The following is a 14,584-nucleotide window of genomic DNA, read 5'->3' as shown; positions in this document are numbered from 1 at the left end:
TATCTGTACCTGAAGTCCGAGGGGCCATCCCTCTACCCCTGCAGTCAGAGGCCCATCCCTCCACCCCTGCGGTACTACCCCCACTTTCTCTTAAGAACATGGACTCCTTTTGCTTTGACTGTCACATCTGTAATAAGGGTCACATTAAGTTTAATGTACTTGGTTCTGTCCATGGGAGTTAGCCAGACTCACAGCTCCTGTGTGAGTGGGCCACCCTTGACCTTTTGAAATAAATTTAGAGGTGGGCGGTGGTGGCGCACGCCTTTAATCCCACAGGAGGCAGAGGCAGGCAGATCTCCGTAAGTTCGAGGCCAGCCTGGTCTACAAAGTGAGTCCAGGACAGCCAAGGCTACACAGAGAAACCCTGTCTCCAAAACAAAACAAAAAAAGTCATCTGTTAAATAAATTTAGGGTTGTCTCTGATATTCTGTGTTCCTGAAAGTGCCCACTTAAAATAGAGCTAAGAAAAGTGAAATTGAAATGTAAGACAATCCTGGGGTGCCCAGCTGGCTGTTGGCTTGCTCACTGTGGAATGGCATTGCTCTAAGACATGCCGAGTCTTCTGACCCAGCAGGTCCTTTTTACTACCGTACTAGCACTCTTTTTTTTTTCCCCCTGGTTTTTCGAGGCAAGGTTTCTCTGTGTAGCCTTGGCTGTCCTGGACTCCCTTTTGTAGGCCAGGCTGACCTCACAGAGATCTACCTGCCTCTGCCTCCCGAGTGCTGGGATTAAAGGCATGCACCACCATGCCCAGCTTTACAAATTTTCTTTATAGGTTTGTTTTTATGTATCTGTGAATGAGTGCCATTCACTTTTTTAAAAAATCAGGCTAGGGAGATGGCTCAGTGGTTAAGAGCACTAGCTGCTCATCCAGAAGTCCTGAGTTCAATTCCCAGCAACCACATGGTGGCTCACAGCCATCTATAATGGAATCTATCGCCCTCTTCTGTCTGATGCTCTCTCCTGTCATACTGTCATACATGCGAATAGAGCACTTATATACACAAAATTTTTTGAAGCCTCTCCCAAACCCAACACAATTATTAGCATAGAAACTAATCTTCGGGCTGGAGAGATGGCTCAGCGGTTGAGAGTACTGACTGCTCTTCCAAAGGACCCAGGTTCAATTCCCAGCATCCACAAGGCAGCTCACAACTATCAGTAACTTCAAGATCTGACACCCTCACACAGATGTACATGCAAGGAAAATACCAACATACGTTAAAGAAAAATAATTTTTAAAAAGAAACTAACCTTCATTTCCTATGTGTTAGGATGCTATTTATTCTGCTGCTTATAAAACTGAAAACATCTATCCAGCCATCTTTGTAGCCATGTTCTCTTGAGTAACTTTCCCTGGCAAGTGGAGTTGATTCCAGCTGACAAGCAGCACTGGACGGCATACCTGTTAGGACAGACAAGCTATAAAGAGAAGAGTGTGCCAGGGGCCTTCCGCTGCCGCCTGTTACAGAGATGAACCTACCGGGGAGGGAGGAGCGAGTCAGGCACAGTGGTCAAGGGGAATCTTGGTAGGGGCGTCTTTATACAGGTTTCACGGAAAAAAGCAGTGATTATACAAGAAATACAGATTATGGGTTTGGTTTTTCATTAAATGTCGTGGTTACAAGTTCAGCCACAATTATAAAATACAGTCAGGGCCAGGCATGTTAACACACGCCTGTAATCCCAGCACTCGGAAGGCAGGTGGATCTCTGTGAGTTCGAGGCCAACCTGGTCTACAAAGCAAATCCAGGACAGCCAAGGCTACATAAAAACAAACAAAAAACAAGACCTCTCAGAAATTCCATGATCTCATCTCTTCATCTGTAAAGTGGAGAAGATGAACTAGTTGTCTGTCCGGGGCTTACTCCTGGGTCTCACATGCTCCCTTGACCTTCTAGTTTGCCCCCCCAAAAAATAAAGACTGGTGAGACCTGTGGAACACCTCACAGCCCCTGTGCTGACTGCAAGGGCATTGCCAAGATCATAAAACACCAGTGGATAACTAAAGAAGAAAATCATTAACTCCAGATGCTATTATATTAATAGCTCCATTTATGGCCATAGAGCCAATTAGAGACCTCTTAGAAAAGACAGCCGGTGAGTAAAAGGTTAAGAGCAGGTTAGCTTGTTTATACCTCGCCCTGCATAAGTGAGGCCTGGGCCAGGTGTTAAAGAAGTTCCTCAGGATCACTTTTCAGGAACATCGAGGCTCATGGTGCACGGCTGGTCTTGTCATGAGAGGCCCAACTTTGGGTTGCCATGGCTGGGTGCACAGCAGAGCACGCCTACGGGAGCAGTCTGCATAGCAGCCTGAGACTATGAAAGAGGCTTCTACAGGGTCCATAAGCAAAAGGGCTTCCCCAGGCTGCTCCTGTAGAGCACCGCAGGAAAGCGTTTGTGCGGCTTGCCGTGAGGAAGAACGCTGGAGGCTCATGTCGAATCTGTCTGAATTCATAGATGCCCTTTTGCAGTATTTTTGCTGAAATAGGCAATGCTACAATAAATTTTAGCAGGGAGTACATACTAAGATTTATTGGAAGCCAGGTGTGGTGGTGCCCACCTGTAACCTCAGCACTGGGGAGGCAGAGGCAGGTAGATCTGTGAGTTCAAGGCCAGCCTGGTCTGCAGAGTGAGGCCAAGACAACAGCCAAGACTACACAGAGAACCCCTGTCTCATTAAAAAAAAAAAAATTTGTTTGTCTAGATTTCAGAGGGAATGGAAGGTCTGTTGACACATTTTTTGGGCTGCTTTATTGGTATTTTTTGTTTTGTTTGTTTGTCTGTTTGAGACAGGGTTTCTCTCTATAGCCTTGGCTGTCTTGAACTCACTTTATAGACCAGGCTGGCCTCAAACTCACAGAGATCTGCCTGCCTCTGCCTCCCCATGTGCTGGGATTTTTGTTTGTTTGTTTTTTGTTTGTTTTCCAGACAGAGTTTTTCTGTGTAGCCTTGGCTGACCTAGACTGACTTTGTAGACCAGGCTAGCCTTGAACTCACATCTATCCTCCTGCCTCTGCCTCCAAGTGTTTTTTATTGTTTTGTTTTTTTGTTTTTGTTTTTGTTTTTTGAGACAGGTTTCTCTGTGTAACCCTGGCTATCCTGGACTCACTTTGTAGACCAGGCTGGCCCTCGAACTCACAGAATCTGCCTGCCTCTGCCTCCCAAGTACTGGGATTAAAGGCGTGCGCCACCACCGCCCGGCCGCAATTTTTTATCATAAGAAAATGGATTGTTTTATTTTACAATAGGCTAGTATTGTGTGAAAGTGAATAATGGAAGCCAATTAATGAACTGATTAATTAAAATAGTTTCACAGTCATGGATAGATGTGTTTGATCAAACAACTGGGCACCATTGGCTATCCACATCAACTCAATACCTTATCCACCACAGGTTTGATTTTTCTTTTTTAAAGAGGAAAGGTAGAGGGCAACAAAAGAAATTATTTATTCAAGGTTGATAAGAACCCCCAGGATGGGCCTCCCCAGGTGAAAGGTCAGACCAATGAGTTGGAAATCCCTACCACAGCCCTGCAAGTGTGACACTGGCCAGAAGAGGGTGCTGTCTCCTGCTTGTATAACAACCCTCATGGGACCCAACATACCAGGAATTGGCGATAATACTTTCAGTTACTTCTTTTTTTTTGTTTGTTTTTTTGTTGTTGTTTTGTTTTGTTTTGTTTTTTTGTTTCTGTTTTTCGAGACAGAGTCTCTCTGTGTAGCCTTGGCTGGCCTAGACTCACTTTGTAGACCAGGCTGGCTTTGAACTCACAGCGATCTGCCTGCCTCTGCCTCCCAAGTGCTGGGATTAAAAGCGTACACCACCACCGCCCGGCCTCAGTTACTTCTTATAGCTCTCGATTTAGTGAATCACGTAACTGATATTTCACCACACCACCATGGCATCTCATTGGCAATACTGTGCCACAGAGTTAATAGTGCTTGTAGGCGTGGACCAACCTTGCCATGTGGCTTTCCCAGAGAAATACAGTTGGGACAACCAGGCAGACCCCAGCCAGATGGTTTTTCCAGCCTAGGCAAACTCAGGCTGCCACTGGAGGGAAGAAGACTGCCATATTTGGCAACTGAAGGAAGAAGCAGGAATCTAGCCAAAACTAAGAGTATGTTTGGGAAACCCCTCCTGGTGCCAGGCAGCCCAGCCCTGGTTAGCAGAGTGGCCACAAGTAACCTGGTTTCTTAATTAGAAGTGGAAACTCACGTCCGTATAGTAATCCCTAGTTTTCATAGATAAAGGCTCCCACTTTACTGACAGCTCACACTTGTGCAACATGAGTGTTTGCAGAGGCTCTCCCATCACACTGCAAGGAGAGAAGGCACTAATTATTTCCAATTTGCAGCTGAGGAAACAGAAGGTAAGCGGCTTGCCTTGGCTTCCTGTTTGGCAAAGTCTGGGAGGTGAGCAGAAATCCGGGGCCTGACGCTCTGTGTTCTCCCCCTTATCAAAGTATAATCTCAGTCCCTCCACCGTTAATGATGAGTGTTTGCACGCACTGACATCAGGGACCCTTTTTTGGACTGTGCCCAGTGTGCATGCAACAGACAAAGGCAAGCACACAAAAGCATGTTCACAGCATGTGATATGTCTTATTGTTATTATTGTTGGTTGTTGGGTTTAGGTTTGTCTTGTTGGTTGTTTGGGGCTTTTTGTGGGTTTTTTGTTTGTTTGATTGGTTGGTTGGTTTGTTTTGTTTGAGACAGTTTCTCTGTGTAGCCCTGGCTGTCCTGGAACTCGCTTTGTAGACCAGGCTGGCCTCGAACTCAGAGAGACCCACCTGCCTCTACCTCCCAAATGCCAGGATGAAAGGTGTGCACTGCCGCCACCACCATACCCAGCTATTTTTATTTGTTTATTTCATTTTCCTATTTTTGTTTGTGTATTCTTCCTTTTCTAGCTTTATTTTCATTTTATTTTTTAATGTGTTTGACTGCTTCGTCTCAATGTGAACCACTTGCATGCCTGGTGCCCAGGAAGGCCAGAAGAAGGCATTGGATCCCCTAGGACTGGAGTTGCAGACAGTTGTGAGCTGCCATGTGGGTGCTGGGAATTGAACCCAGGACCTCTGGAAGAGCGGGCAGTGCTCTTAACCACTGAGCCATCTCTCCAGTTCCTCATCTTCCTTTTTCTTGTTAAGATTTGGTTTACACTTTCTGTTTAAAGATAAGGTCTCATTGAGATTGGAGCTCATCAGCTTATCAGGCAAGCTGGCCAGAGAAGGCCTGAGATCCACCTGCCTCACCTCCCGACGCTGGCGACGCAGGCATAGGCTACCAAGGCCAGCTCTTTATGTGAGTGCTAATAATAAAAGTGCTAACTCATCTTGAAAAGGTGCAAATGGTGCCTCCTGACAGGAGGGAGGGGAGCAGCCGGGGCTGAAGCTGCTCAAAAGTCCAGGGCTTGGGCAAGTGAGATGACTCAGGGGGCAACGTGCTCGCTGAGCAAGCCTGGTGACCTGACTTCTGTCCCCAGAACCCACACAGAGGGAGACAGGAAGAACCAACTCACAAAGTTGTCTTCTGACTACCACGTGTGCAACCACTCACACAGGAAATTGTAATAATAATTATTATTATTACTATTATTTTCAAAGTTCATGGCTAACCAGGCCTGGTGAAAACATATAATCTCACCTACTTGAGAGATTGAGGCAGAAAGATTTCAACATCAAGACCTGCCTGGATAATTTAGTAAAATCTTGTCTTCAAAATAGAACAACAACAAAACAAATCAAATAAGCAAACAGAAGTATAACTCAGTGTTGGGCATTTTCCTAGTATTCACCAGGCCCTGGGTTCAATCCCCAGTACCCATAAGGGAAACATGTTCACAGAGACTCATAAACTGAAGCCGACTTCCTTCTCCCAGCACCTAGTAGTCATTAACAAGTGGGGCTTCCTGCTCCATGGCTGGAAAAGCATTTCAGGACAAAAGCAGATTGTGCCAAATCAAGGGCTGGGCTCTCTAACCAGTGGCCGAAGACCCCCAGTCCAGGGCTGTCCACACCACACCACGAGCTAAAAGGGACATTCCTTCAGCCAGTGCACTTTGACAAAGCTTTTCTGAGCAGAGAAGAGCTTGGGAGTCAGGCAGGCTCCACAAGCAGAATAGGTTCTGAGGGCTCCAGCCAACAGCCGGACCAGACAGCGCCTGCGGACAGCCAGCCAACAGCAGGACCAGACAGCGCCTGCGGACAGCCAGCCAACAGCCGGACCAGACAGTGCCTGCGGACAGCCAGCCAACAGCTGGACCAGACAGCGCCTGCGGACAGCCAGCCAACAGCTGGACCAGACAGCGCCTGTGGACAGCCAGAAGCGAGGCATAGGAACCCCTTAATGCAGCACAACTTAGTTTGTCATTGAAGAGTTCTTTAGTGAATTGGCCTCTAGATTTCTTACAACCAACAGGTATTGTGATTAAAGTTGAAGCTGGTTGGTATATTTGAACCACTACAGGTACCTAATCCTGTAATTTAAAAAAAAAAAGTCATGTGTGGTGGCGCCCACCTTTAATCCCAGCACTCAGGAGGCAGAGGCAGGTGAATCTCTGTGAATTTGAGGCCAGCCTGGTCTACAGAGCAAGTTCTAGGACAGCTAAGGCTACACAGAAAAACCATGTCTGGGGAAAAAAAATGAACAAACAAGCAAAAATTTTTTTCTATTTTTTTCTATTCTATTTCTATTTCTCATATTTTTCAGAATGGCTTTAAACTTGCCATGTGTCTGAGGATGACCTTAAACTTCTGATCCTCCTGCTGGTAGTGCCCTTGTGATAGTCCATAACTTATGTGCTTATGGCCTGGAGAGATGGCCCACAGGTTAAGCACACTGACTGCTCGTCCTGAGGTCCTGCGTTCAATTCTCAGCAACCACATGGTGGCCCACAACCATCTATAATGTGATCTGATGCCCTCTTCTGGCCTGCAAGTGTCCATGAAGACAGCACTGTATACATAATAATAAATAAATAAGTATTTTTTTTTTAAGAAAAAAAAAACTAACGCATTTATGTGATGCTGGAAGTTGAGCCCAGGGTTTCATGGTAGGGAAACATTTTACCAACTGAGCTACATCTCTAGCCCTACACAATTAAGAAAATATTTACTTTTATTATTAAAATTAGGTTTCTGTGTGTGCCTGTCAGTGCAGGTGCCTATGGAGTGGGAGGCCAGAGGCGTTGGATCTCCCTGGAACTGGCTGCTATTACAGACAGTTGTGAGCTACCTGATGTGGGTGCTAGGAACCGAGCTCAGGACCTCAGGAAGAACAATAAGTGCTCTTAACCACCGAGCCATCTCTCCAGGCTAATCTTGAACTACAGCAACCCTCCTGCCTACTAGGTCTGGGATGTGACCTGGTTACCTCTTCTAAAATGCAGACTCTGGAAAGGAAGGGCACTTCAGTCCAACTAGTCCATGGAGTTAGTCCATCATTTATTCAACCAATTTGAGAAGCTCCCAGTACTTAGGTACTTGGCTGCGCTGCTGGGTGCTCTGGGAAAGGAGACTTCATGGGGCGGGGTGGGGGTGGGGGTAGCAACAAAGAAGATCCAGTTAAAAAATCAAAGTATGAGGCCGGGGGGAGGGGGGTTGCACAGCCTGTAATCCCAGGCAGAGGCAGGTGGATTTCTGTGAGTTTTGAGGCCAGTCTGGTCTACAAAGATAGTTCAGGACAGACAGGGGTACACAGAGAAACCCTGTCTCAAAAATAAATAAATAAATAAATAAATCAAAGTATGGACTGGACACCTCTGGTCACCAGAAAGGGAGCTGGAGCTGAGGCAGGAGGATAACGGAAAGACACACAACACTTCCACTGTCTGTGAGGTGCCCTTAGCCTTGCTGGGGGCAATACACAGCAAAGGACTGTGGAACAGGAAGCACTTGCAAACAAGGTGCCGCAGGTCTTGCCCCTCCCCCTTCCCTCCCTGGCTAACCAGTAAGATTGCATTCCTAAAGCTACCCCCCCCACCCTACCCCACCCCCGACCCCACCCCCACCACCCCAGGTCTATAAGCTCATTTTAATTACTTTTTGTTTGTTTGTTTGTTTATTTGTTTATCGAGACAGTTTCTCTGTGTAGCCTTGGCTGTCCTGGACTCGCTGGCCTCGAACTCACAGTGATCCCCCTGCCTCTGCCTCCCGAGTGCTGGGATTTAGGCGTGCGCCACCACGCCCGGCTATAAGCTCATTTTAGTCACTTACTTATGCCTGACTAAAACTCCAAGGCCCAGCTATGAAAACATCAGGATCTAGCAATGGGCTCCACTGGCTAACCGGTTCAATCAGGACTTACCAACTCCCCCTACTGCAAACTTTCCCTCTTCTCCTTAAAAAGCCACTCCCGCAGAAACAAACACCTGCAGCCTGTCTTTGTACACTCTCCCCTCTGGGTTCACCTCCTTTGTGCTGAGAATGTGTTGCTGGGTGTGTTCTGTATGGGCTCCAAGGCCCCTTTACACAGGCAGAGCGAGGAAGAAGTGTTACTAAAGGCCACAGTGAAGACCGGAGCTCAGTGTGACTGTGTCAAAGAGCCCCTCAGATGATCTCATGGCTGAACCACACTGCCTCTTTCATTCCGGAGCCCACAAAGTAGGCTGTTACAACTCCGAGGTTTCTTAAATATGAACATGGGTGTGACTTCCTGCTTCCAGGGCCTCGCCTCGGTTCCTCCCCTCCGGAGTCCTTCCGAGGTTGTGTTAAAGGGAGTCGGTCATCAGTGTTTGCAGCGGGTGAAGGGCCCCACCCACCTTTTGTGCTGCTTCCCTCGAGCTGTCCGAGCTGTCCGCTTGCCAAGCCCGGCTGGTGGGCAGAATGGTTTCACATTGGCCCAACTCTGCCACAGAGAAGCTCACAAGGCGCCCTTGTGAGGAGGAGGTCACCTGCGAGACAGTCCGTGGGAAGGGAAGACTGTGACCATCAAATGGAGACAGCTGTGGCGGTGCCTGTGTTCCCAGCGCTCGGAACATGGAGCTGGGACGATCAAAACCAGTTTGAGGCCACTGTGGGCTACAGGAGATGCTGTTTCAAAAAAAAAGAGAGATGGCTGGGCATGGTAGCTCACACCTTTAATCCCAGCACTCGGGAGGCAGAGGCAGGTGGATCGCTGTGAGTTCGAGGCCAGCCTGGTCTACAAAGCAAGTCCAGGACAGCCAAGGCTACACAGGGAAACCCTGTCTCGGGAAAAAAAAGAAACAGAAAAAAAAAAAAAAAGAAAGAAAAAAGAGAGAAAAAGAAGTAAAAAGGTAAAAAGAGTTAGGTTTTGAAAATTAGAAAGGAGATCAAGAAGGGTAAAGTTGGGTAATGAGGACACACAGGACAGGAAAGGTGAAACCCGGACTGGCAGGAAGGGGCTACAGGGTAGCAGAGTAGCTGAGAGGGGGGAGGGGAGGGAAACCGGTGAGACACTTAGAGTGAAGCCGGTGTGGTGGCACAGCCTGTAATCCCAGCACTCAGAGAAACCCTGCCTCGGAAACAAACAAACAAAACCCAACAACACTGGCTAGATTTTCAAGACAAGGTTTCTCTGCGTGTAGCCCTGGCTGTCCTGGAACATGTTTTGTAGACCAGGCTGGCCTGGAACTCACAGAGATCCACCTGCCTCTGCCTTGCAGAGTTCTGGGATTACAGACGTGTGTCACCATGCCCTCAAAAATCTAAAAAAAAGGAAAAAAAGAAAGACACTTAAGTTGAAAACTGCCATAATGCCTAATACCTTGTACGTTAATTTTAAATTTTAAAAAGTTTAATACTTTTGAGAGTTTATAAATTCTACTTCATTTGTATGAGTTGGCCTGAATGTGTGTCTCTGTCCAAGAAGGCCAGGAAGCGGCATTGGATGCTTTGGGGCTAGAGTTACAGACAGTTGTGAGCTATTTCGTGGGTGCTGGGAAACGAATTTAGGTCCTCTGGAAGAACAGCCAGTGTTCTGAGCCACCGAGATGCCTCTCCAGTCCCCTGATTTTATTTTATTTATTGTTTTGTTTTGTTTTGTTTTGTTTTGTTTTGTTTTTTTGTTTTTTGGGGTTTTTTGAGACAGAGTTTCTCTGTGTAGCCTTGGCCATCCTGGACTCACTTTGTAGACCAGGCTGGCCTCGAGCTCACAGCGATCCGCCTGCCTCTGCCTCCCGAGTCCTTGTTTGTTTATTTTTCAAACAGGGTTTCTCTGTGTGGCCCTGGCTGTCCTGGAACGCACTCTGTAGCCCAGCAGGCTGGTCTGCATAAGGAAGACCTGTGGGAGTCTGATCAGCATCAAGCCTGTGCATAAGTCCTGTCATGAGCCTCGTGGTGACATCTGGTTGGGAAAAGCATTCAGAGCAGAGCTGCAAAACAAATCTGGAGAAGCCACAGAGGGAAACTCGCAGGGGGCGGGGCAGCCGCAGGGGGCGGGGCTGGAATAAGGCACCTAGCAAGGTGGGCAGCTGGTTCCTCGGACAGATCTGTTTACACTGGCTGTCTCTGACTTGGGGCCCGCTGACTAGGCAGAAACACAGACTTTCTGAAAAACAAACCCAAACAAAACTGAGGATGGGGCACGTGCTACTCGGTGAGTCTGCTGGATGGCATACTTGGAATTTGTGTCTTTCACTATGCATACTTTTTGCCTGAAACAGCCTGCAGAGCTGGCTCCCTGGTTAAGAGCACTTGTGGCTCTTCCAGCGGACCCGGGTTCCATTGCTGGCACTCACATGGCAACTCATAACTGTCTGCACCCCAGTCCCAGGGGATCCAAAGCCCTCTGCTGACTTTTGAGGGCACCAGGCACGCACATGGTGCACCTACATATGAGACAGCAAAGGCACTCATACACATGAAAAATAACAAAGTAAATAAATCTTACAAAATTTACAAAATGAACTGCCATCAGATTGAATCCTAGTCAATTTTCCTTTTGTCAGAGGTATAGATCAGCAGTTCTGGAACTCTGCCCTACATCTGTGTATTCTTGGGCATTGGGCCAATGAAGCTAAATCCTCCCACTGTTAAGGAAAGAAGTCACCAGAATATGAAAGTGGAGCTAGAATTAGCAGTGTAAGCTCATGTTTCCTCATATATACCTGTGTCCCGTGTTTGTTTGTTTGTTTGTTATTGTTTTGCTTTTTGTTTTTTGAGACAGGGTCTCTCGATTACATGGCTCTGGCTGTCCTAGAACTTGCTATGTAGACCAGATTGGCCTTGAACTCACAGAGATCTGCCTGCCTCTGCCTCCTGCGTGCTGGGCTTAAAGATACACCCCACCCCACAGAATATCTCTGTTACACACACACAGACACACACACAAAAACACACACATAGGAAAACATGAAGGCAGGACAAAGTATTGGCCAGTTATCCTGTTTCATTAGTTTGTGCATTTGCAACAGAAATATGGAAATTAAAGCACTGGTGCATGCAGAGTGCTTCCCGAAACTTATTCCAGCTTTACAACAATTAGAAAATGAAGCTGCTAAAAATTGCCAAGCGATGCCAGTATTTGGATATTTTAACAGAAGATTTCACATGCACGTGAACACAGAGAGCTGTAGGTGGATGGCAGCTGCCTGACATCACCATTGGGACCTGAACTCAGGTCCTCTTGCAACCACAGGGTCAGGAGTCCCCTTCAGGTCACTGCCTGAAGGAAATGCTTTGGAGCTGTGAGGAAACCAAGTTAGGCCAGGAGGCTTGTCCGTGGTGGATAGGTGACCTGTCTCTCAGGCTCTCCTGTGAAGTCAGACAGCTGAAGCAATATTACCCTAGGCTACACAGACCTCAATTCTAAACCAAGACTTCCTTTCTAGGGGAGGAAGATGGAGGGGAGGGTGTCTTCTGTGTACAAAGTTCTGCCCTCGGAGGAGCTGAAGACCAACGGTGGCTAAAGCCCAAGAGACCAAAGTCTTGGAGACTCACAGAGAGAGGCAAATGCCCAGCCACTTCGGGATCTTTCAGAAGTCAAATTTCATACTTGCCTTTGCCTGACCATTCAGATCCCCCAAAGGTCAGGGGCTGCTAAGCTGATTCTGCTTGCTACTGACTGGTTACTGCAGCCTTTAAAAAGCGTTTCAGAGCCGGGCGTGGTGGCGCACGCCTGTAATCCCAGCACTCGGGAGGCAGAGGTAGATGGATCGCTGTGAGTTCGAGGCCAGCCTGGTCAACAAAGTGAGTCCAGGACAGCCAAGGCTAACACAGAGAGACTTTGTCTCTAAAAACCAAAATTAATTAATTAATTAATTAAAATAAAAAGTGTTTCAGGGCTGGCAAGAAGGCTCAGGGGTTGACAGCATCTGCTGAGTCAGGAGGGCCTGGGTTTGATTTGCAGCACACACCCATTTGTTTCTCTGGTCCCAAGCAATCTGACGCCCTCTTCTGGCCTCTGTGGGCACTGCATGCACATGGTGCACAGATACCTGCAGGCAACACACACACACACACACACACACACACACACACACACACACACACACACACACACACACTCACTCACTATTAAAAGGTTAAAAAAAAAAAAAGCACTGCAAAATCCGGCCTAGATTCTGTCCTGGAATCTATTAGCTGTTTATGTTGCAAGAAAGAGGCCCAGCAGCGTCTCCGCCCACATGACTCAGCCTCCTCCGCTCTGGGCGTGGGTGTTTTTCCAAGCTGCCTTGGGGCAGAGCTGCCAGTAACCTGGCCAGGTGTTCACCCTTTGTCCTGTGTCCTGCCGTAGTTACAAACACTCCCAGCAGGCCACATGGACAGCGTGGACAGCAGAAAAGGACCTCAAACCTGTGTCTTGCTCCCCAGCTCAGTGGTTCTGGCCCTTAGCAGGGACGGTTTCGTGTCATGAGATTGAAAGAAGGAGACAGCTATAAAGAAGGATTCCCAAAATGACCTTCCTTGTTCTGAGGAGGTCATCCTACTTGTCCTTTACTGTGTATAGGGGATGCAGGTAAAACAAGCAAAGAAACTAGGGACCAGAGTCTTTTTTTTTTCTTTTTCCTGAGACAGGGTTTCTCTGGGTAGCCCTGGCTGTCCTAGACTCACTTTGTAGACCAGGCTGGCATCAAACTCACAGGGATCCACCTGCCTCTGCCTCCTGAGTGCTGGCTTTAAAGGCATATGCCACCACCGTGTGACCCAAATGTTTTTTAATTGATTTGCTTGGTTCTTCGACCATGTTCCTGGTGTCCCTGTGTGAGAACAAGCATACATGCACACTCGTAGAGGCCAGAAGACAGTACCCAGTGTGCTCCACATAGGCCTTCCCCTGAACCCAAGGCTCATGAGTTTTCAGATACATTAGAAGCCAGCAAGCCTCAGAGACCTTCCCACCTCTGCCCATCTTGGAGTTGGCTTGCTGGGCTTGTTCTGTGGGTGCTGGGACCCGAGCTGCAACCACGGTGACAATGCAGCAAGAGCTCCTGACCACTGTCCGAGTTTGCTTTCTGTCACTGTGACCAAGCACTAGCCACATGCAGCCTGGAGGGGAAACGGTTTGCTTGGCTTACAGCTCACAGTCCATCATGTTGGGAAGTCAGGGCAGGAACTCAAGGAGGAACCCAGAGGTGGGAATTCACACAGAGGCCGCTGCTTACTGACTGGCTCTCCGATGATGCTCGGCTTGCTCTCTTTCACTACCCAGAACCACCTGCCTCCCATATCAATCATTAATCAAGAAAGAGGCCCCACAGACTTGCTTACAGGCCAGATGTCGGAGGTAATCCCTCAGTTGAGGTTCCTTCTTGCAAGACAACTCTAGCTTATGTCAAGGTGACAGAGCTACCAGCACAGCCACAGCCCCGTCTCCATACCCCACCCCAAGCCCCCAACGAAAGCTTCTGTAAAGCAACACAGCGGGAATGACGTCACTATAGATGCAGAGACTGAGTCAAGGCAGGATATAGGAGAGAGGGGACAGTTGGCATCAGGTAAAGGGCCACAGAGCTGGTCCTGGGTCACCTTTGAACAGACACTTCTTGAGACGGACTTGATGTGTGGCATCCGTGAAACATTTGACACAAAACAGCTGCAAGACCTGTGCTCCCAGAGCACGAGGGCTCTGCCAGTGCTGACAGAATTTTCATAGCAGATGCTCCTGCCACTAAGCTTGCCTTGGAGAGTGTCCGCCTGTCCCCTCCCACAGGTCTCAAAGGACGTATCTGCGGTCCAGTACCTGTACCAGGCTTTCCCAGTAAGAAGCATGCACCTTCAAATGGACGGATGTAGCACGCTTGGCTTCCGACGACATCCATGGGTTGGCAGCTTTGCTTTTAATTTTTGGAATTTGTGTCATACAGAAAAATGGCAAGAAAGGGAAATACAAAGAATTCATACATATGTGTCTCACTGTGTAGTCCTGGCTGGCCTCGAACTCACACAGATCCTCCTGCCTCTGGCTCCTGAGTGCTGGGGTCAAAGGAGTGCACCACTATGGCCGGCTCTGAATTAATTTTCTTTCTTTTCTTTTTAAAGATTTTATTTATTTATTATGTATACAGTGCTCTGCCTGCACGTACACCTGCAGGCCAGAAGGGGGCATCAGATCACATTATAGATGGTCGTGGGCCACCATGTGGTTGCTGAGAATTGAACTCAGGACCTCTGGAAGAA

This window comes from Acomys minous (genome assembly GCF_964271855.1).
Source record: "Acomys minous genome assembly, chromosome: 9".
In the NCBI taxonomy this organism is placed as follows: Eukaryota; Metazoa; Chordata; class Mammalia; order Rodentia; family Muridae; genus Acomys; species Acomys minous.
This window is presented reverse-complemented; position numbering follows the sequence as displayed.